The sequence below is a fragment of the Amblyomma maculatum genome, chromosome 10 (genome assembly GCF_055883805.1).
Source record: "Amblyomma maculatum isolate TAMU_Amacu chromosome 10, ASM5588380v1, whole genome shotgun sequence".
NCBI classification, from domain to species: domain Eukaryota; kingdom Metazoa; phylum Arthropoda; class Arachnida; order Ixodida; family Ixodidae; genus Amblyomma; species Amblyomma maculatum.
Genome location: NC_139353.1, coordinates 112,292,839 through 112,317,271, shown reverse-complemented (window position 1 = coordinate 112,317,271; position 24,433 = coordinate 112,292,839). Strand labels below are relative to the sequence as shown.

Below are 24,433 nucleotides of genomic sequence, written 5' to 3'. Positions count from 1 at the left end.
AGCTAAAAGCTAGGCAACAAAAGGGGCTGTTCAAAATATTTTATTCCAAATAGCCGAACATAAATGCCTAGAGAAGTATCCGGAACTACTGCAATAGATCGCCATAGCCTCGAACGCAGGTTCATGCTGCAAGAACACACCATATTTGGCAATAATAGCCTCCCCAACCAATTGTGCAGATTTTCTTGAAATTTCTTGAACATCATCCTCAGAAAGTTGTCAGCAAACAGCTTTGAGGACATACTGATGCATAGCTTTTAAGAACGGAGTCTAAACAATGGTGGCATGGAGGTTATATTGGTTGTCCAATTGATTCTTCTCTATCTGCGTGTAGCGGGTATTGCGCTTGAACTCAGAACAACTCTGAACTCCCACGGGCCGTAATGGTCAATACTCATTCTATGCTGATGAAGAAGCACGGTATATATATACGTAGACAATGAAGAACGATGTCAGTGGCAACTCTAGAACACTTCTAGAGCAAAATAGACAGGCCGAGACAGGTCAATAGACAAACCGGTATGTATGCATTCAGGTAGATAAAAGAGGTGGAGAGACAGCGTTAAAGAAACCCAGACAGACAAATGGGTGGATCGGCATTCAGATGACAATAAAAGCGTGGATAAATGGCAAGCCATAAATATAGACAGACAGAAAATGCATTTTCGTCGCGGTGGGCGCCGTACTGCTCCGTACTAAACATACGTATATATTGATACCGGTTTATATGAACAAAGGGGTAATAAATTTCGCTTACATTTCGTGCGTCGTCGAGTGTCGCGCCGTAAATACAGATGGCAATATCAATAGAAATAATCATTTGGAAAGACAGCATTGTTGCAAACATCGATGTTTCCGAAAGAAAGGCATTCTGTACTTATATCTTTACCGTGATGGTCACAGCGCGTACGGCGCAAATATTACTCGGTTTGAAAGGAAATATGCCTTTTTCTGTTTTGAGGTGCAGAACGTTTGTCCTGCGCTTTTTATTCTAATGCCTACATTAATGAGATTCTTTGACTTCTGATGTGTCCCTTGCTCTTGTGCATTGAAGGCTGGAAGCAAAGAAGAAAGCTCGTTTTTTTTTTGTCTCACTGGCGGTGTTACGAAATATTTTTTCCGTATGTTTTTTATACACCCACTGATACCGCTGGGGAAGGATCAACTCTTTTGTACATTGCAAATGCTTTAGAAGTATCCGCGAAATATGTACAGCGTCAAGACTAAGCGCTGAAAAAAACTTTATTTTTCTACGTTCTAACAATGCGTAGAAAAAAAATGTGTGTGTACTCCAAAGGGGCGTTCTGAACGATTAATTCAGTGACGCTCATACCACTCGTCTTGCCCTTTAAATGTTTTGTTTTTTATGTTTTTTTTATTTCGCAAAGCGGTGGCTACCGTGACGCAACCAAGTCTATAGGCTGGAAAGTAAGTTGAAGCGTATATTTTTAGACAATTCCCTTGAAACTAGAATGGTGGTTATAAATAAAAGAATTTGATGTGTCTTATGGTGAGAATTTCCACATGTCTTATGTCGCTACTTCTTGAAATGAACGCCTTTGCTGGTTGGGACTCCTGGTAGGACCGATCTATTCACATGCCGTTTTCTTCACACTGCGAATAAGCTAAGGTACGCATAAAAACTGATATATTGAAAATTAGTGGAGAATACTTTGTACAGCATTGAGAATAGAATTTTAGTTATTTTCTGACACAATATGCCAGAAATCCTTTTCCTCTTAACTCAAATACAGTGCCATTTTGCCACACTGAATGTGCTAATGCTGGGATGTTGTGAAGAATGTGTGTGTAAAAAAAATGAAGAAACTATCAGGAAAGAAGAAAAAGTCATGTTCCGAAAACGGGAGAAGAGAGAAGGAGTTCGGCGGCTCGAACGGCGCAAAGCCAGAGCAGAAGGGAACAATGCAGCAGCGGTAGTGTGGAACGGGAATCTGTGGAGTTCTTGTAGACCATGCATTTCAGAAGAAAACTAATGGCGAAGGCTGGTCACAAAGCGGTTTAGCGGGAGTGCAGCGCAGGCACAGGTCGGAGGGCCAAACGCACAAATAACGAAATTATAAAACTACCAATGGAAATGTACGCATTAGTAAAAGAATAATAATTACATTGATACCTTGTTTAATAAGGAGGTAAGCTAAGTAAATAAAACTTAATTTTTTTTATTTTTGAAACATACTTATTGCGCTCCCTCTTATATTGAATCAGCATTGGTGGGGCTTTACAGCCCTTGTTGGGTGCTTGCGAAAAAGGCAACGAAGCAGTTTCTCAACGCTCTCTCACACTGTCTATGTTCGTGCTCTCGGGAATGGTCGGAAGTAAGCTCGCTTCTCTGAAGTTATGCAGTTTGAAAAGTTTTTTTCTGCATGCAAGTCGCTTCCTAGTCAGTGTTAACAGGTAGGATGCTTCCTAGCTTTTTATGACCGCCGTTTTCGTTTTCTTGATAAACGTGCGTCCAGCGCTCTAAATGCGCAGTTGTGGCATGCATTTCGTTTCTTTCATAGCGCTTGGTGCATGCAAAACTGAGCTCCAGGCATACAAAGGAGGTCATGCAATAGTAAGTAGCTGGAGCATGTTCCTTTGCAAGTGGGGCTGATCGCTCACTTCCAGTGCTGTCTCATTTTTTAGTTGTTATTGTCACAGCCCTAACGGAGCATGATTCCAGAATAACTGAATACCAAATGTTAGCGTGTGCTTCAAAAGGACGGCCTCTAAAATACGGCAGGGTGCATCCAACAAATGGCCCTTTCTATATCGCGTCAATATTGTCCTTAGGCCTCACGTTATGTGACGTTCCTAAATTTAGTTGGCCCTGAAATTCGAAGGGTTGCTGGAGTGCCCATGTGCTACCATGTTAGGACCGTATGGGTGTTTAACAAGCCTTCGCTACTAGTACACGTCTACCTTGGTCCATGTCACACAGGCATACCTGCCTTGTGAAGACTTGAGGGCCTTCCTGCTGTCTCCTGCCCTGGCTCTACTGATGTCCCAGTTGACCAGACTTGAGCGTAGCCGACCTGTTTCCTGACGACAGCAGCTCATCGCTGGCACAAACGTTCAGCATGCTGAGCTTGGCTCTGGAAGGTAAGAAATCCTGACGCTTTGTCTATTGAACGGCAATATAAGGTCTCGCGCCTCAACTGGGCTCCTTCAAGTGGTCTAGTGACTTGCAGGGCTTACGATGCTCATATCGCCTACCATGCATATCTCGCCTACCCTATGCATGCGACCAGGAGCGTCTGTACTGGCTCCTATCTCGTCTCATATCACCCAGGTATTTTTGAGAATTTATTATTCGTCATATTCCTAGTTGATAGTCTCACTGTCTTCCCTGACTGTGTGTCATATAAAAGGCTTGTTGCTAACTCTGTTAGTCTGGGCGTATGTTTCCATTGGTACCCCTGAAGAAACCGCCGAATAAGGTGGTAATCAGTTCAATCGTTCAGTCGTGTCCGACTGTATGTGACCCTATGGACCATGTCACGCCACGCTTTCCGGTCTCTCACTATAATCGTAACATCACATAACTTCATCTGCAGTGCCTCGAGGATGCCATCTAACCATCGCGTTCGCTGCCTGCGACCCTCACACTTTCCCAACCTCAAATCTTTCTCCAGCGACTCCTCTCTTCTCATCTGATGACCAAAGAAGCTAATTTAACTTTAGAATTTGACCCTCCAATGAGCAGTCAGGGTTTATGGTCGACAATATCGACTGATTTGATCTTCTGGCAGTCCAAAGAACTCTCAAGTGTCTTCGCCAGCACCACAATTCAAACGCGTCAATTCTTCGGCGGACAGCCTTTTTCACAGTCCAACTCTCGCATCCATACATCACAACTGGAAAGACCATAGCACGAGTTATACAGATCTTGGTTGGGAGATTAATGTATCTGCTCTTTACTAGGCGGTCAAGGCTAACCATTGCTCTCTTTCCCAGAAGCAGGCGTCTCCTAATTTCATGGCTGCAGTCTCCTTCCGAGGTAATCTTGGAGCCCAAGAAGAGAAAATCTGTCACCGCTTCCACGTCTTGTCCTTTGATGCTGCAGGACTTGATAGGACAAGACGCCATAATCTTTGTCTTTTTAATGTTTAGTTTAAGCCCAAACTTCTCACTCTTTTCTTGTACGCGCATCAGAAGTCTCTTGAGTTCCTCTTCGCTTTCTGCCATTAAAGTGGTATCATCCGCATATCTAAGGTTGCTGATACGTTTTCCAGCAATCTTCACTCCAGCTGAAGACTCGTCCAGACCGGCCTTCCTCATGATGCACTCTGCATATAGGTTATCGCATAGGTTGTGCATATATCGCAAACCAATCAGCAAGACCATGTCCAGTTCTGACGGTGGCCTCTTGCACTTCATACAGGTTCCTGAGGAGACAGATGAGGTGTATTGGAACTCCCATCTCTTGGAGAGCTTGCCACATTCTGCTGTGATCTATGCAGTCAAACGCTTTCGCATAATCAATAAAGCAGAAGTAGAGGGGTTTCTGGACTCTTGCTTTTTCAATGACCCAGCGAAGGTTGGCAATTTGGTCTCTAGTTCCTATGCCCTTGCGAAACCCAGCTTGCGCGTCCGGAAGCTCCCGATCCACATACTGCTGCAGCCTACCTTGGAGGATATTCAACATCACCCTGCTAGCATGCGAAATAAGCGCGATCGTGCGGTAGTTGGAACAATCTTTGGCACTGCCTTTCTTTGTAATGGAGATGTAAACTGACCTCCTCCAATCCTGTAGCCGCTGCAGGGTTGTCCAAATCTTCTGACATAATGTATGCAGAATATCAATAGCATCATGGTTGGGGTTTTGAAGCAACTCAGCTGGAATGCCATTAATTCCACTACCTTTGTTCTTAGCAAGGCTGGCTAAGGCCCATTCAACTTCAGTCTTCAGGATGCCCGGCTCGAGATCAGTAATCACAGCCGTCTTATGTTGAGGTTGCACATTCGGGTCCTACTTGTACAGTTTTTCTGTGTATTCCTGCCACCTCTTCTTCATCTCTGAGGCTTCAGTGAGGTCCTTGCCTTGTTTGTCCTTTATCACGCCCAGCTTAGCACAGAAGCTTCATTTGATATCTTTGATTGTCTTATACAGAGCTCTTGTGTTCCTTAATTGGCTGTTGTCCTCAACTGCTTGGCACTGTATGTTCAGGAAGGCATTCTTATCTCTGCTTGCTATTTGAATAAGGTGGTAACTATGTGTTAAAACAACCTCCTCACAATTTCGGTTTCCACGGCAGGAGCAGCCTGGCCGAGTAGCATTTGCCTTACACCGAAAATTGTAAAAGTAAACGAGTGGTCCGGAGTAGCTCGTGGTAGAGAAACGTATGGAATTCAGCAGAGTCGAGTTGCGCGAGTGGGTAGAGGAGGAATTCTGAAAGGTGAAGGTAGACAGAACTACAGAACTGTAGGCCACTAAATAGTATTTGGAACTTGAAGCTCAAAACATGAAGTGAGAAACCGAGAATTTGCAGTTCCGGCTGCGACTGTGGAAATGGGAGAAAATCTTTCTAGTTTTGGAAGTAGTGAGAACGGTACCGTTCCTGCTCCAACATTTCCAACTAGCCCTCATGGCATGACTGCACAATTTGATGAGGGACGGGATGATTTGCACGCATAAAGAACATTTTGCTGCCAGAAATATTTGGTCAAACAAGCAATGAGCCACAACCTTCAAGGCCACCGCGGGGACGCTCTTAGAGTCTGGACGACTTCCTGCTGAGGACTGTGCGAACTATGACGTAGCAAAGCATGCGTTATAGCTGAGAACTATAGAAATATGTTTTTGAGGAAGCACATGGAAAGACGACGAGACAACTTCACTGTACGGACAAGGCTGTTTAGTTTTTCAACTTCTGTGTTGAGATGCCAGGCCGAGGGCGAACAATAAACATGTTTCGGGATTTGAAAGTGGCTGGACAGGTTGTAATGAGCTACCACAATCGTGTAGTTTTTTTTCTCGCGATAATGCGACTGTAGAACAGTTGATAAGATTAGCGGCGCCGCCAATCAGGTGCGTGAGGCTCAGCGACAGAATAACCTGGCGGTTTTATTAAAAATCGATTTGACAAGGATTAAACAAAACATATGGACACGGCCCCAAATTCCAAGTCTAAGACTCGATGCTTCATCTGCGAGAAGATTGGACACAGGTCTGTGGATTGTCATACGTAACCGAGGTCCACATGAAGCAGACTGCTGCAAAACAAAAAAATCAAACAGTCGCGTCAACGCAGAGGTTATGTAGACTTAAGAGACATCTGCATGCTGTATGTACCCCATAAATTCTTGCCCCGTTTGGAAAGAACGTGCATAGATACCCGAGAGGAATATTACGCTCATCGAACATATATATGAAGTGTACAAGAACGTGAGTAACGCAGTACTCAATCAACTTCTGGACGCCATTAACAAAGCATGGCTAGACGGCTTTGTACCCGATGCCTGGACATCAGCATTGTGATCCCAAGCAAGGGAAGCCACCAACAGACTTTGGCAACATTCGGCCGATTTCTCTAACGTCAACATTGTGCAAGCGTTTTCTGGTGGCTAGAACACCACGGTTTCTACTACCCTGCACAAATTGGCTTCCGTCCATCCATCGGCACTGATGATGGATTGGCTGCTTTGACCTCGCAAATTCTGTCGTCAACCTGCAGCCGCAATGTACCATTCTAGTGATGGGTGTCGAAAAGGCGTATGATAACAATAATCATGCCGCCATTTTGAATTGTATTGACGCTTCGTTTTCCTCTTAGGGTACGCAATTCCGTAAAATCCTTCATTAAAAATAGAAGATTTGCAATACGTCTTGATGGCGATTCCATCGGATCAGTTTTCCCTGTTCGCAGTGTACCCCAGGGCTTAGGACTGTCACCAACGCTGTTTAACATTGCCTTCATTCCCCTTGCATGGCGCTTACATAACGTCCCTGAAGTCTATTTTTTCCTCTATGCTGATGATATAACGCTGTGGAGTTGCAGTCATCCTTGGTTATTACTGCCAACTATGTTAAATCTGTCGCAAAGCTATGTTCACGTCTGTCGCTGACAACTGGGATAGCCAGAAACTCGCGGCGACGCCGATCCGTCTCCAACTATCTCGAATCTCTATTCACGAAAGTGAAACATTAAAAATTCTGGGATTGTTGGTTCATCAGCCGGGAACGAGAACCGCCTGGCTTTCTCAGGCAAAAAGCAGGCAATGCAGACCTTGGGCCTAATAAGACATATGTATTTCTCCTAAATCCGGTGGCGCTCGCTCCCACGTCGCACGGCATTTGGTGACAGCGGTTCTGCAGCCATGCCTCATTTATAAAGCACAGTTTCAGCACTTGACAAGAGCTCAATGGGATCGTCTAGAAGCAGTAAATAGAGAGGCTATGGGAACCATCACTTGTTTCCCCCGCATCAGACTGGTCGTTACATTACAAGAGAACGCTCAGCTCAACACATTTGATGAACTGGTACAGCAACGCCGTGATGATCGTAGCCTTTCATCATCATCATCATCATCATCATCATCATCATCATCATCATCATCATCATCATCATCATCAGCCTAACTATACCCGCTGCAGGGCGAAGGCCTCTCCCATACTTCTCCAATTAACCCGGTTCTTTGCTAGCTGCATGCACTCGTAGCCTTACGGTGACCCCTTTGCACTCACCGCGAGCATTCCGGCCTAAGCTGCATCGCACACCATATAACCGCCGCCATCGCCAGTTCTTCCATGGAATTGTGTTCAGCTAAGCGAAAACAAACCTACTGACATTCATAGACCACAAACATCTTATGCGGTATCATCCCTTCGTGAAAGGACAGCAGAGCAAGACACCAAGCTTCCCTAAGGCTCAATAATAGTATATGTAGATGCCAGCATTGATGGATGTGAAACGACAACTGCAATTCATTGTCCTTGTAAGCTGGTGCTTAATAGCACATTGAGATATCAATTTGCAGAATCTCTTTCTTATTTCTGTGCTTAGCTGATTGACGTCGAAGATGTGCTTAGCTCTCTGTCCTTCACAACCTTGCTACCTACAGCCAAGATTGTTATCCGCACTGAACCCCTACAAGTAATACGTCTGCTCTGACGCGTAAGTCGCAGCCTAGAAATCTGCCAGAACATACATCGTCTGGCGGCTCGCATCTCGCAAACCATTCGAATTGAGTTGGTTCCACGTGACCTGTTTAGTTCGCAAATCTCCGCAGATTCTGCAATCCGCCAGTCAAATCTACCTTCATCAATGACACGCTTCCTCGTTATGTATGATGCCACTCTGCTGCTCACAAGAAAGGAGCACCTCCGGCGCCGCACACGTGCTGTTGTCGCACCGTGTGCGGTAACCCTCCCCAGCGGTCTTACCAGCGCAGAGGAAGTTGCGCTAGGGAGGATCCGGGTCGCGGTTGCCCTCACACCTGCTGTAACACGAGCATGGCCTCAATATTGATATTTATATCAACGTCTAGGATGTCCTGTTTGCAAGTCAGAAGATCATAAGGCAGATATTCACCACTTGTGGGTTTCCCCGGCATTGAAGCCGACAAGAATTCGGCACCTGACAGCAGTGGGCCTTTCACCGAACAACTCATCTTCGTACATTGCTTGGACGCAAGGGCCTTATGATCGATCTCTGTTGAACTTTATTAGAACAGCCAACCTTTTTGCTCTCATTTATTACTCCTTTAAATTTTTTTACATATTTCCTTATGCCCTGAGCCAATACACAACGTTATAAAAGCAAAAAACAACCTGCGATGATTACCAGTACGCCAGTGCGACATGAAGTTTTCAGATAAATAGTGTCCGTGTGGCTCGAAACTGAAAGTAATAGTATCGTGGCGCGCCAGGTTATAGTGCCCGAGGCTGCGTACACGGGGCACAGCGCTGTGTCTACCTCGGTTGAAAGATCTGTAGAGCAAATATACGCTGTAAAGCGGAGGCGTTAAAATCGGTGTTCCCAGCCGGCGAAAGAAGAAAATAGATTTGAACGCCGTGTGGTCTGTGCGCTAGCACGGCATAGGCCGTTCGATTCCAGAAGCCTGCCACGCTGGTCCTCTTGTTCTGGTGCTCCACTGCGACCCTGTAAATTCCCTACAGCGGTAACCCCCACCTATGCGTTGACCGACCCAAGCAACCTACCGCCCTCAGACGACCTTCCGCCTTATGATACCTGGACGTGGTAGCTTGCTGCGCCTGCCAACATTCTGCCTCAAGTACCCTCAGACCTGGTTCGCGCACGAGGAAGCCATCTTCCATCTGCACCACGTCCCCTCGTAGGCATCTCGGGTTTGTCACTTACGTTCCCACCTGCTCCCTGAAGTAGCTCGAGAGGTGACGGATGTCATTTAGGCGAAACTCCGTTCCAGCTACTTGTAGTACATTCTGGCCCGCACCACGGCGTCTGAGACTGCGCGCCTCTAGCTACTGGCTTTAGGCATTATTGGCCCGTTGACACCCACCGCATCTAGAGGCAACCGGTATATCATGATGTAAGTGAATTTTGCTACCGTGGTTCCCGATGCGGTAGCCCTACTTACAATCGACGGAACCGCTGTGGTCGAGGGTTTTCCATAGATGTTCTCCCGTATCAAATTTCCGCTGGTGGTCTTTGCGATCCGGTCTCATGCTTCACGACTACCCTTATGCATGAAGTGGACATCTTAGCTATGAATTATATAAGTTCAACACCATAGCATTCTATGTTTTGCATGGTTTTAGTTTTAGGGTTTAACGTTCTCAAAGCGACTCAGGCTATGAGAGACGCCGTAGTGGAGGACTCCATAAATTTCGACCACCTGTGATTCTTTAACGTGCACTGACATCGCGCAGCACACGGGCGCCTAGCTTTGCGCCTTCATCGAAAAGCGGCTGCCGAGGCCGGGATTCAATCCCACGTCCTTGGGCACAGTAGTCGAGTGCTCTAACACCTGTGCCACCTCGGCTAGGAAGCATCCTATGTTTATTGAGCTTGTATAACAGTTTAGTAATATTTTGATAAGTGAGCTGCGGCAGTTGTACTAGAAACACCCCAAGGCTTGGAATTATTCTTGGTAAAAAAAGAGCACAAAAAGAGAACCACACATGAGGATAAATTGGAAAGAACGCTACCATTAATTTGTGTGGTTGTCTCGTGTGGTTGTCTTTACTGCGCTGTCTTTTTACCGAGTATGATTCACCACCTAGCCAGCAGCATATTTTCTTCGAATTGTTATCTGGCTGATCTGCTTCTAGCTTAGAGAGGCACACAAGGCTAGCCTGGGGTTAACATCAATAATGTCGCAAATCTGAGGGCCAGTCACAATTCTAAGAGTTCTGAACGCCTGGAAAACTGTCTGACGCCGTTACAACAACATACTGATATGTATTTGATATGAGGGAGTTTAGGAGAGGCGCTGCAGGAAGCACACTAATCTTTGACGAAGATGCAGAGGTCGCAAAATATGTTCTATAATATGCTCACTTCGGGAAGGACGTTGAAGGTCATAGTTTAAGCTCTAACCCTCCTACCCGAATCTCATAAGCTTGTCATGCACTGGGAAGGAACTTTTGTAGTCAGTGGCAGGAAAAAAAATATTTTACTGGCCTGTTGTTGACACTGGAAAGAAGTTATTCAACATAAATATGCTAAAACTGTTCAAAGAGCGCCACCCTGTGAATGCCCTACAAGCTTCTCGATTCATGCTGTTTGAGGAGGTGGATATTGAAACCACTGTGCCAACCTTCAGTGCACCTCCAGAAATTTTCACTATGGAGCCGGCTTACAGCTTTAATAGAGATCAGTTAGCGAAACTTAAGAAGTACCTGAGAGACCATTGCGACATTTTGTTTCGAAAGTGCTGGGCAAATCGAATTCGATTACGTGTCACCTGCAGTTAACAACGGGGAAATTCATCAATCTCCGCGCAGTAACCAAGACCATTTGCAATGCGAGAGGTTGTTAAAAAGGTATTTGCGGACATTTTGAAGCTTGGGGTTGTCAAACGCTCACAGTCCGCATTGAAAGTGCCGCTCGGGTTAGTTATGAAACCTTTGGTCGGAATAACAGCATATTGGTTGACGATGGCGAGTTCAATCCGAGGATAATGTCATATTTGCCAAGGCCTGCTCCGACAAGCTATTTTATTGGCAAGTGTCGCTACTTGACACATCAAGTTGCTACAGCATTTTCTACCAGTGGGCCGCTAACAATTTGTGTGCACGCCTTTCAGGATCAAAACTGCCTCTGCGATTTTCACTCGCCTAATGAGAACCTTTCTAGCATGACCACCTAATCTGATTCACTACATAGATGTTGTCCAAATGGCTACCTCAACTTAGTCGGAGCTTTTGACTGTTCTCCGAGTACTGTTTGGCCGCATCGAAAGAGCAGGTATCGCTGTAAAACTATAGAAATGTACGCTATGTAGCAGCCGCGGGATATTCTTGGGACATCTGTTATGTGAGGATGACATTCGTCCAGTAGAATCGTTTTTTTTTAGTATTTGGGAAAGGTGGCTAAACCTGCCACTAAAAAGATTAGGTCTTCCTTCGATGTGGTAGGGTATTATCGGGACGTAATCCCTCACTATGCCGCATAGGCCCAATCGTTAGATGTACTTACTTGCATAGCAGATAGTAACCATGTGCGGCAGACTCCACAGCAAAAAAGGCATCAGAATCGCTGAAACATGCTATTGATAACGGGCACCAAATTTTGATAACGAATTTATTCTCCGTACCTATGCTTCTGGCACAGCTCAAGCTGCAGTTCTTTGTCAACATTGCCGCCTATCGATTTACCATTTTTTTAGGTCGCAGGCAAACTTATGCTGTACAGAAAACAACGCATTTCTTTCTACTCAGCTGACTTTCTTTTGCCGGCCCGCGTTTAAATTATTACTTCACTCTGTCTCCCTGATGATCTCGGTATGCAGGCGAAATCATGTTTCTACACTGGAGAGCATCAATTGAATAAAACTTTATCAGCATTTATGCCTCAGATTCTTCATTCCAACTCAAAAAAAATTCTAGAACCGCTTTCTGTGCTACGTGAAGGTATCTGTGACATATCTCTAGGACACAAATTGAAAATGTACCGTTTTACTTGCACTCCAAATCCTCAGCACGTTGCTATCAAACCTTCATCGTTCATCGCTGCTTGACAAATAATAGACACTCATTGAAACTGCCAATCAGTGTCTACTCTATGTTTGCCCACGTTTTAACAGCTAGTCCAAAATTCTTCCCAGCATTGTTCGCTTTTCCTGTCTCTCAGACGACACGCGCAGCCCAGGCAAATTTTGTTAGTTCAAATAAACTGATCTAGTGAGTTCGAGCGCCTGTTGAATCCACTTTCTATGAAGGAGGACGAGAGACGCACCGCGCGGGCCAAAGCCATAGCCCGCAAGCTGGAAGAGAACCCCAGGATCCCCTACGCAGATGCCTCGCTCCGAAAACACAGTGTCCATGTAGCGCTGTTGGTTACGTCAAAAAACAGACTGATCGTCAGCGTGTTCATAAAGACAGCAGACTCCGCAGTTGCCGAAAAAGCAGCCGTGGACCTCGTAGTCGCACAGCCAAGCGTGGACACTGTGGTCATTGATTCAAAACAGCCTACAGAAGCTTCCGCAGGGGGACAATCTCTTCTGCGGCTTGAGCCATTCTATCAAAGTGCAAGCCTCCAGAAAGAGCCATAGCGCTCGTTTAGGTCCAGGCTCACTCGCAGGTAGCAGGCAACACCACCGCAGACTCGCAGACTATCATGCCCGAGAAGTGTCAATTCGGCGCGAGCATGAGCCGGAAGAGCTACCGCATCCTGTTACCAGCTTTCGGAAGATTACCCGGATATACCGAGAAAAAAGGTGGAGACTGCCAGAACCGCACCCCAAACTAACCAGGCAACAACTGACGATCCTGCGACGAGCGCGAACGGGATCGCTTGCGCATCCCGTACCGATAAACTGCATGTACCCTGCCGAGCCCAATATACTGTGTCCTTTTTGCACAAACGAAAAGGGCACTCTGCCGCACGTTTTGTCAGAATGCACAAAACTCAAGACCCTCCCCTCCTCCCCTTCCCGCCAATACCTCCAAACCCCATCCCCTTGAGCGATGGGAGACCTTGTTAACAAGCCCCGCCTTATCGACTCAGCTCGCACTGACGGACAGGTGCCAGGAGCTGGTGGGAACATATGGGTGCTGTAAATAGGGAACCGCCCTGTATGGTGCCAGCATGCACCACCGATTTATTTCGGGCCTAATAAATGTTGATTCCTCCTACTCGTTCCCCTACCAAATTCTTAACAGCATAGAATAGTACTGCGTTTCGCCATTCTGCTTAAATTCGTTTCTGAAGCCATATTACCACGTGCCTATGCTACCACATTACCAAAAGTAATTCTGAACATTGTTTTTGCTCAACAAGTTTTTGCTCAACAAAAAAGACTAACTCCGTACAGAAAGGGATCATAAAGAAAGGAACGTCGCACAGCGATTTTCAAGCAGGCATCTTGCGCTTCAGTGAATTCTCTAATGCCGCTCTTCGATTGCCTTGTCCTATAGGGGTCATGACAGGTACTAAAGCTGAGCTCATTCATAGCCTCCGCGATTGTCGGGCACTACAGTCGTCATCATATCCGACTTCTTGTCCGAACACACTAGGACTTCGCGGCGTGCTCCACAACTATAAAGGAGCTCAGCCCTTTTGGACTGTGCTTGAGACGCCAATTAACATTGCCACTTGAAATGATGCACTCACAAACTCCGCGCGATCTAACAAACCGTTTAACATTGCCCTGAATGCCAAGACAGAACAGTTCCTCTGAGAGTTTGGACACGGCTTTCTAAACATTCTGGTTTCCAACAAAAAATAGTGTCATGTTTTAGGATAAAATTGTTTCTCGCTGATATTTTGGTAACACCAAGTTTTGGACCTGCGTTCCTTAGCTAAATATACATTTCCGTGAAGAAGACCGTCTAAAAAAGCAGAAACGATTACTACTCCGTCTACTTATCTGACTTTCCCATATTTTCACGAAGCATTCTTGTAAGCTCAGCAGGGTCTTCATTTGCCTAATAGGGATGGCGGTGAAACATTTATTAAAAAGGCAGAGTTCATGGGAATTTCGCTCGGTGTTTCTGTGAAACATTTCATGACGAGAGTAAAGAGAGAGGGGATGCTGCGTTGCTCGGATGGTCATTTGAGCTATTGTTTCTACTGCTGACGAGAACACGACTGCGGCATCACCATGCTGACCTGTTTTGCACCTTTCTACAATTTGATGACTGAACATCGAGCACCCTCCATTCAGTATCATAGTCATGGACACTGCTTACACCTGGAATATTTCGAATATTAGAATTTTGATTAGTTCTACGCATTTTGCTGATAGCTGTTCAGTATTATAGGGCGTGTACGCTAGAAGTCTGGACATTCTGCAAGGTATGTGACCATAATATCTACAAGTGTGACTACAGACGTTTTGCAGTCAGGTCCTGATCCCTCCCCAGGCTTTACCCAACAAAACATGTATTAGCTCTGCTGTCTATATCACCAGAATAGTTCAGTACCCTGTTTGTCCACCACAACCAGCATTGCTGATTTCAACGGTTGTTTTCAACGATCGAAAGGTTGGCTTCGCTGGTGGCATTGGACCGCCTCCAGGTCGAGCGCTGCAGACGCGATGCTGACTTGACGATGGCAGTGAGAGTACCATTTCGGCGTTGCAGATGCAGGTGATAAACCACATTGGTCAGTGGATCATCAGGACAGGCGCGAGAACTTCACAAATCGGTAGTGCAAGGCCGTAGCACATTAAAACACAGCAGCGGCCGTCGACGTTGTTATAGTGTTCTAGAATTGAGAAGTGTGCCGTCTTCGGCGCGCGGCAATGGGAGCGAGGTGGTCGCGGGAGCGATGAAAAACATAAGCGGCGCTGTCAGTCGCAGTAGCGAATCAGAAGCGCACTCGCCTCAGAGGAAAGACTCGGGGCGTCTGCTTCTGCGGCTCATGTCCTACGTTAATCTTGTTGCATCGCATTGCTTCTCTGTCGTACTATTATATGGTTGGTCAAGCAGGATAACACGTGTCTGCAGATAGCGCAGTCACAGTTCCAGTTCGTCTTCTTTGGTTCCTGTGCCCACTCCTACTGAACGCTCACTTTGTCGATTTTTTTTATTGCTCATTGCGCATCCTTTCCGATTGATGAGCTTGACGGCTTGGTTCACGAGGGAAGGTTGGAGGACGTTGAGGTTACATTGAGTTCCCTTCCTCCAGATGATCATAAGTACGTCACTATAGGCACAGTTCTAGATCCCAGCTTATATTGCACTATATGTGGCCTGAGGTTTCATGCAGAAATGAAAATGCAGTACTTGTTCTGGGTGTTTCATTTCGAGCAAATCATGCGCGCACAAAAAGAAAAAAATGCATTCATCTCACACTTCGACCGCGTAGGTCTTTTTTATCCGTCTAAGAGTCACATTTTTAGTCGAGGAATTATGATTAGTGCCAGCAACATGCGCGAGTTTGCGATGTTTTTTTCAAAGTGCAGCCTGAATATCCTACCCAAAATAGAGAAATGACGCTTCGTGTAGTGATTTTCAACGTCTAGATGCGATTCCATTTTTATGTGAAGTCACTAAACAAAGAACATACCTCTAAAGCAGAGCAAATAAAGCACCCGAAGGTGAGGAGGTGCAAATAATCGTCTTTGAGGGCTCTATTTAATGACTTGGTCCGCGTCTTGTGTGCTTTCAGCTTAATTCATAGACGTGCTCGTAACTCAGTGATATTTTCAAACAATTCTGTAGCATTTCATATGTTAGTAATATATTCTTGAGCTATTTATTTATATTCACTTAAGTGGCGAAATGATTACCCTGATGGCTTTTAAGTCGTCCGCTGTGTGGTTTCCGATATTTGTATGAGCTCTAGCTAATCTGTTTTGTATATTTTTATACAACTGCCTGTTCATATGCATCCTCCCTCATTCAGATAAGTATTCAAAAGCCCCTGACATAATTTCTGTCTCCAAGCAATCTTCACTTAATAAGAGGTAATAGGACAAAAATAAAGATGATTTAAATCAAAATATCAACATTTAGGAGAGAATTCACCTAAAATAGCTTCTATGCATCATTATTTCCTGGAGAAATGCTTTGATTAGATTTTTTTAGCAAAGTGAGATTACTCCTAATGAGGAGCTGTAAGCCGTACAAAATGTTTTTTTCTCTTTCTGTATACAGCGATAATATACCTTCAGTGTACTGTGAAAAAGAGGAAATCTGGAGCGTTTTTTTCTACAAAAATAAAGCAGCCGGCATCAATCACGGGGGCAGTCTGGTGGAACGATCCCCGTTTTCACCTATCGCGGTGATTTGAGTGAGCTGGCTATTTCACAGTGTTATATAATAACATATCATAACATAGTAGCACCTTATCCCGGTTTGAGGTCGGCGGCCTTGGTCAGATTGCTCCAACCTTTGCGATTCTGAGAATCCAGTGTTGTGGCCGCTAGTCCGATGGCGATTATGTCGCGTTTCGCAGCGTCAACCAGCACATCATTGGGCGGCCAATTCGGCGCTTACCATCAACCTTAATGTTGAAGGCAGTTGCTGCAAAGGCTTCATTCCTCGAGCGGCGGACGCATCTTTACCGGCGCAGGCGAAGTTCCCGAATTTTATCAACAATCGGCGCAATATCCCAAAGACGTCGAATGTCCTTATTGCGCTGCCGATCCATCGGGCTGGAGCCATTCATAAAATATAGCAATCTCTACAGAGTATAGCAAAAATTTTAATCTCCGCAGTCTGCTGCTTGTTCTCGGCGGTCACTGTGGATGCCAGCATTCAGTGGAGTTTGCGCTACTAGGCGTACAACTATTCTGTAAATCTTCGATCGAGTCGGGGAAGGCTACTATCACAAAGCACTCTCGAAATTTATGCCATTTCAGCTCCACTTCGATGATGCACATTCTGGCGTCGCAGTCCTCGGATTTATCTATTTTCAAATGGGATCTAAGGTATCAGAAGAAGGCAGTCTTTGGAAGTTTGCAGCTGTTGACATACGTTGACGATCTCCCGAATTCGAGCGTCCAGGATCCTGTCAAGGACCTAAATCCGGGGTGTTATGTCATAAGCTTCCCGTTAGCTTTCTCTCGGTAATTATGATATACCAATACATTCCTAAGTGGCTAGTGCTTATAATCAACAATACTGGAGATCCAAGTGTGTACATTGTAGTAAATCTACTCAGAAATGAAAAACAACGATTTGTTTCAAAATCACCTGTTGATTTCTTTGTGCGATAGTCCAAAGAAGACACAGATGATAGTGAATTTGGTTAAATAATTGATTGCCCCGAAGATATGAAAGCTTTTCCTTTTTCTTCTTTGAAGAGACAAAATTTTGAAGTACTGTTCTCGAGGCGCAAATTGCGTCTTCTCAGGACCTTTTCACCGTAAGCACGCTATCTGAAATGGCACGACATTTATGATCTGACAAGTTCAGACTACCTTTATTCTCTGTTGGATAATTTAGCGGTGGAGTTAAAGACGATTCCTGTGACTATACGCGGCAGGCGTGTTATAAACAAGACTGGTTTCACTTTCAGGGCTCAAACAGACTTGCTTCGGTGAATATACCCCTGAACGGAAAAAAAGCTAATATTGTGCTGTCTTTCATGAGCCACAAAGGGCAACCAACCGGGCAGGCTTATATAAAAATAAGACCGCTCACGAGGTCCACTTGCACCTGTAGTTCAAACAAAAATACAAACAACCACTGATTGGGACAAATAATAGATTGCTTATCATTTCAGGCCTTGCTGAGGCTTTTTAACCTTGAAGCGAGACAAATATTTAAAGTGCAGTGTGGAGGCGATAGTTCTGTCTGCTCAAAACGTTCAGTTCAGTTTAGTCGTTCAGTAGTGTCCGAGTCTTCGTGACCCTATGGACCATATCACGCCACGCTTTCCGGTCTCTCACTATCTTCCTAACATCACATAACTTTATTTGCAGTGCCTCGAGGATGCCATCTAACCACCGCGTTCGCTGCCTACCCCTTTTCCGGCGAGCCTCAACCTTTCCCAACATCAAATCTTTCTCCAGCGACTCCTCTCTTCTCATCAGATGACCAAAGTAGCTGAGCTTTAACTTTAGAATTTGACCCTCCAATGAGCAGTCAGGGTTTATGGTCGACAATATCGACTGATTTGATCTTCTGGCAGTCCAAGGAACTCTCAAGTGTCTTCGCCAGCAACACAATTCAAACGCGTCAATCCGTCGACGGTCAGCCTTTTTCACAGTCCAACTCTCGCATCCATACATCACAAATGGAAAGACCATAGCACGAGTTATACGGATCTTAGTTGGCAGACTAATGTCTCTGCTCTTTACTAGGCGGTAAAGGCTAACCATTGCTCTCTTTCCCAGAAGCAGGCGTCTCCTAATTTCGTGGCTGCAGTTTCCTTTCGAGGTAATCTTGGAGCCTAAGAACAGAAAATCTGTCACAGCTTCCACTTCTTGTCCATTGATGCTCCAGGACTTGACAGGGCAAGACGCCATGATCTTTGTCGTTTTAATGTTCACTTTAAGCTCAAACTTCTCACTCTCTTCTTCTACTCGCATCAGAAGTCTCTTGAGTTCTACTTCACTTTCTGCCATTAAAGTGGTATCATCCGCATATCTAAGGTTGTTGATACGTTTTCCAGCAATCTTCACTCCAGTTGAAGACTCGTCCAGACCGGCCTTCCTCATGATGCACTCTGCATATAGTTTAAATAGGCAGGGCGACAGTATGCAGCCTTGCCTCACTCCTTTCTCAATCGAAAACCAATCAGTAAGACCATGCCCAGCCCTGACTGTGGCCTCCTGTCCTTCATACAGGTTCTTGAGGAGACAAATGAGTTGAATTGGAACTCCCATCTCTTGAAACGCTTGCCACAACTCGCTGCTCAAAGCGAGTTCACTGCAAAACGCAGGATCAAAAATATTATGGCAATCAGGATATGAAGCTATTGCCGCGCTCAATCTCTGGTTGTGGAACTGAAGACGATATCCCGCAACATTTGCCGCAGAAGCAAAGTCCCGGTGCGTTTATGTAAACAAAGCAGGGCGTGAATAATACGGCTTGAGTCGTTTTACGTGCACAATGTCGGAAGCTCATGGTGCAGAAGACGTCGGGTTCAATGGTTCGATTTCGTATGTGACGTCGGTGACTCGGCGCAAGATACGGCGGGGGCCTTTGTAGCTTGGTAGACGTTTTTCGCACAAGCCCACCCGGCGTGATGGGAGCCAAAGCAGAACGACAGAGCCTGGGACGTAGTGCACATCGCGATGGCGACAGGTATAACGGGATTGCTGGGAGCCTTGGGAGGCAAAGAGCCTGTCGCGTGCAATTTGGCGAGCATCATTAATTAGCACATGATATGGCATTCACGAGCGTAGGTACTTGTGGCGGCGTCAGTATGTCTCAAAATGATGTATCAAAGGAGAGTAATGGGTGTCGGCCAAAGAGCAGGTAAAAGGGAGAGTAGCCAGCGGTATCATGACGAAAAGGGTTATAGGCAAATGTTGCAAAGGGTAGAACATTGTCCCAATCATGATGGTCGCCGGATGATAACATATCTGTGAGCGCACGGATGAGTCGTTCTGTGAGGCCGTTGGTGTGATGATGATAGGCGGTGGTAAATTTGTGGGGTATGGCGCACACACGAAGTAGTTCGTCAAGCACTCTGGAGAGGAAGCAGCGACCACGAACCGTAAGTAGGTCACTAGGGGCGCCGTGTTGTAGTTCCACATCATGGAGGAGGAAATCAGCGACGTCTGTAGCGCAGCTGGTCGGGATCGCGCGGGTAATGACGTAGCGCGTAGCATAGTCGGTCGCTATGGCGATCAATTTTTTGGCCAATGCAGAGACCGGGAAGGGTCCAACAAAATCAACACCAACTGCATATTGGCTGCAGGTGTCCTGATGGCAATACGTATTGTTTTTTCCGACGCTGGCACAGCTCACATGCAGCCAAATAATGGTTAACTGAGCGGTTGAGACCCGGCCAGAAAAACGTCGGCGAACGCTGTCATAAGTGCGGGATACGCCAATACGTCCAGCGGTGGGAGCATCATGAAATTGTTCCAAGATGGTGAGCGCAGATGTTTCGGAACGACGAGCAAAAGCTCAGCGCAGTCAGGTCGCATATTGCGGCCGTATAATGCGTCCCCTTGCAGTACGAACATGGCGAGGGCGAGATGAGACTGGCCGGTAATCAAAAGGTTGAAGGTAGACCGGAGTGCGGAGTCCAAGCGCTGTTCGTCGGCTATGTGGGGAAAGGCCAATAACGACAGGACACATGCGTCCATATCACAGGCCGTAGAGGTGGGAGGATCAACAGGGTGGCGGGATACGCAGTCTGCATATTGGTGAAGCCGACCAGACTTATAAAGCACGGAAAATGTGTATTCTTGCATTGCAGCCTTAAGGCCCCGCGTTCCAAACATCCAGTAGGGTCTTTGAGTGAAGATAGCCAACACAAGGCATGGTGGTCCGTGATAACAGTAAAGGGTCGTCCAAACCTTTAAGGGCAGAATTTTGCAATAGCTCTAACAAGAGATGGGCACTTCCTCTCTGTGGTAGAGTAATTTTGTTCCGCCCTAGATAGTAGGCGGCTGGTATACGCAATCACTCTGGTGCCGTTGTGGTGTCGCTGAGCAAGGATAGCTCCAATGCTGTGACCACTGGCGTCAGTGCGGAGTTCGGTAGGGGCCGAATGGTTAAAATGGGCCACGGCAGGTGGAGTGGTGAGAGCAGCGATAAGCTCGAGAAAGCTGCAGCTTGATCAGGGCCCCAAAATAAAGGTGCATTGTTTTTCAGTAGGGTGGGGAGAGGGCGCGCAAAGGCTGCGAAGCTCTGGACGAATCGACGAAAATACGAACAGAAGCCAAGAAGACTCTGAACATCACTAGATAAACGTGGGGGGGGGGGGGGGGGACTACGAACCGCACGAATCTTATCGGGGTCAGGCTGAACACCAGCAGCATTCAGTAAGTGGCCAAGAACTTTGATTTTCCGATGGCTGAAACTGCATTTCTTAGAGTTGAGTTGAAGGCCGGTGCGTCGGAATAGCTCGAGAATGGTAGAAAGGTGAAAGAGGTGGCTGTCAAATGCGGACGAGAAAACAATTACGTCGTCTAAGTAACAAAGACAAGTCGTCCACTTGAAGCCACGCAGCAACGAGTCCATCATCCGTTCGAAAGTTGCAGGGGCGTTAAATAGGCCAAAAGGCATGATTTTAAATTGGTAGGGTCCGTCAGGAGTGATAAATGCCATTTTTTCGCGGTCTCGTTTATCGACAGATACTTGCCTGTAGCCAGAGCGAAGGTCGATGGAGGAAAAGTAGCTGGCTCCATGTAAGCAATCAAGTGCATCGTTGATGCGCGGAAGAGGGTAGACGTCTTTTCTGGTCAACTTGTTGAGGTGGAGATAGTCGACGACGCAGAACCTCCAGCTCCCATCTTTCTTCTGGACTAGCACAACAGGCGACGCCCAGGAACTGTTTGAAGGCTCAATGATGTCGTCGGCCAGCATGTTGTCGACTTCACGTTGAATTACCTGGCGCTCGGAAAGAGAGACACGGTACGGTCGTTTGTGAACAGGCCGATGTGGTACACCACATAATATTTCCTTGCTGTTTCTAACGAGCTACAAAGGATGACCAGCCGGGCAGGATTACCACATTATATTCGAATAAGACTGTGTATTCCAAATACAAACTCAAACTTTTACGCAAGGGGAAAAATGACTGATTGTGTAGGGGACGGAAGGTTTTTAGATTGTTTTTTTTTTTCTTGAAACGGGACAAAGTACTTCTCCAGGATTTGGTGCAACGTACGTATATGGCCACGATTTATGTTGGATCTCCCCATCGTGGCGCTCCCGAAGAATTTCCTCTGAGGCTCAGAGGCACAAGTAGATGTGCGGTCCTATTAGATGCAAAGTCTTTACATCTAGGTTACGATAAGGATGAGGTAAATGTTACCTCTAGAGGTGCGAATCAGCGGGCCATCCCAAGTGGTCGTAACATTCTTAAGCAGGGGTGAAAGCATCGCTGATTACTTAATAGTCAGCTCGGGTGTCAACTAAGGCAATAACCATGCGACCGTCGATAGCCACTTCAAATTCACTAATTCGTGTCCTTAAAATACATTTTGTCTTCGATATCCGATCTCTACTTCGCCGTGTACTCATGTTACGGCCGGGGCAACAGTTGTCACTTTCCTGAGCGGTACTGTCTTCTTGGGCTCCAGTCGTGTTCCCATCGATGACGACGTCGTGCGCAGCACTGGTTTCGCATTGAAATTTGGCAGCGTGATTGTTGAGGACGGCTTCATTGAGAGCTGCTGCGTAATGGCCGCATCGTGGTCTTTTGTTGTCCGTGGCAGAGGATATTCGTTCGTTCGCCGCATAGCAACCTTATCTCCAAAGCTTAATCTCTCTAGTTTAACCGGCGCGGTCTGGGGAGCTTCCGCGCACGTAGCTCTGGCCCGGCGCCGCAAAGCGGTAACGACTTGGTAATGCGTGCGCTCACCTCGTCAGGAAGTCGTCGATGTCTCGTGGTCGCCCGCTAGGAGAAGTTCGTGAGGCGTCGATAGCGAAACCACGCAGGCCGACACACATGTACGGACCGTCAGGAAAGATGTGTCCAGCCTCACCCCAATGGAAGCAGAATGGTCGGTTGTTAGAAGTCCTCCAGGCATCGCATTTCCTTGGGCCTGAGGGTCGTTCGTAGCCTTAATTAGCGGGGGCAAAAAGGTGGCTTTCGAGGACAGAACGGTAGCAGCGAGGGCTTGGAATGCAACTTCGGTGCGCTGGATGACGTAATGCAGACGCATAGTTTATAGCTGTTTATTCCTGTTGCTTGGTTCGTCTTTCTAGGAGTTGAACGCTGCCACGCGTTGGAACAATTAGAGACAGTCTTTCGCATTAACATCCTCGTGCGGTCACCCTTAAAACCAGGGGGGGGGGGGGGGGGGGGGGGCTATCGGTGTTGCACGAAATGCAAGAGTGCTTTCAGTTCGACTTGCGCCCACGAAGAACTAAGCAACTCGGCGGCAGCGATAGCAGCATATTTGCTGGATGGTCGTCGAACTGAGAAGACCCGTTTCACTCGTCAGCGCTAAATTTAAAATGGGCGAAGAAACATTTGAGATGAATATTATAATCAGGAATTTTATAGCTACAGATTGAACGGTAGAAAGAAGATGGCTACATGGTATGAAAGAACACTGAACAAGCGTAGAGAGGGGACTAAGTCCAAAATTATTCATAGAACAACCTCCGTCTATCACCTCGCGACTAATGGCCTCACTGAGCGTTTCAATCGTACCCTTGGCGACATGCTCTCTATGCACGTCTCCTCCAACCAGTCAAACTAGGACCTCGTCCTTCCGTATGTCACTTACGCTAACAATACCGCCACGCAGTCTACTACTGGCTTCTCTCCTTTTTTCTCCTCCATGGCCGTCACCCCTCTGCTACAATCAACACCATACTCCCGTGTCAGCCAGACACATCAGAGTATATTTTTGCGTCTCAAGCAGCCTAGCATGCGGAAGACTGTCGGCAAATTGCCCGCGCATTCACGGCTAACACCCAGTACCGCCATAATTCCAACCATGGCAACCAACACTTGACACCGAACTTCTCGTCTGGCACTCTTGTGTGGCTGTGAATACCTTCCAATGCTCCTTGACTGTCTTCAAAATTTTTTGTTGAATATCATGTCCCATACCGAGTTCTGGAGAGCATCTCTCCGGTTAATTATGTGGTGGAACCTTTTACGCCGTCTCATGATCTACGCCTGTGCGGGCGCGAGATTGTGCACGTCCAGTGCCCCAGACCCTCTTACGGCCCTGCCGTCTTGCTCTCGCCGTAAGTTGTCAGGATGTCTCTTATTCGTTCCGCGGGTAATTGTGAAGAGGAAGATGTGCTCGAGGAACATTCCAGTCAGTGGCATCATGATCGCTGTGCGTGTCGGACCTGACTGTATTCGCTGTCGCTGTGTTCGCCGCTGATCTGCCCAGTCCTGCTGATCTGCTCAATAAACCCCCATTTTACAATACAAATAATAACGAATTCGGATAGCTAATTGACAGCCTACGTGTTTCGAAAGGTATTTTTGTTCTTGGGGCTCTCTGAAAGAACTGGACGAAATAAATCCATTTGGTCGAAACGTTGTCTCGGCTTGCGAACTGAGGCTCCCCCTCTACCCTTGTTAAGTGCTCTTTCATAATGTGCCAGCCATCTTCTTTCTCTCGTTCTACCCTTTTGTTGCGGAAGCAACTCTACGCTAGGCGTCGAGCCATTTCGCGTGGCACAGTGTGGGCCAAGTTGCGCATGCGCGAGGAGCAGCATGTCGTCCGAGGTAGTAGCTGG

General features: G+C 46.5%; 1 long non-coding RNA gene across 1 annotated transcript in view; it reads left to right on the top strand.

The window, feature by feature from the left end:
- The first annotated feature begins 2,850 nt into the window (after window positions 1-2,850).
- The window catches only part of LOC146177252 (uncharacterized), a 64,137-nt gene continuing 42,554 nt past the window's right edge, over window positions 2,851-24,433 (top strand). The window contains exon 1 of the long non-coding RNA XR_014701014.1: window positions 2,851-3,102. This is a non-coding gene — a long non-coding RNA (uncharacterized LOC146177252). The remainder of the gene's footprint in view (window positions 3,103-24,433) is intronic.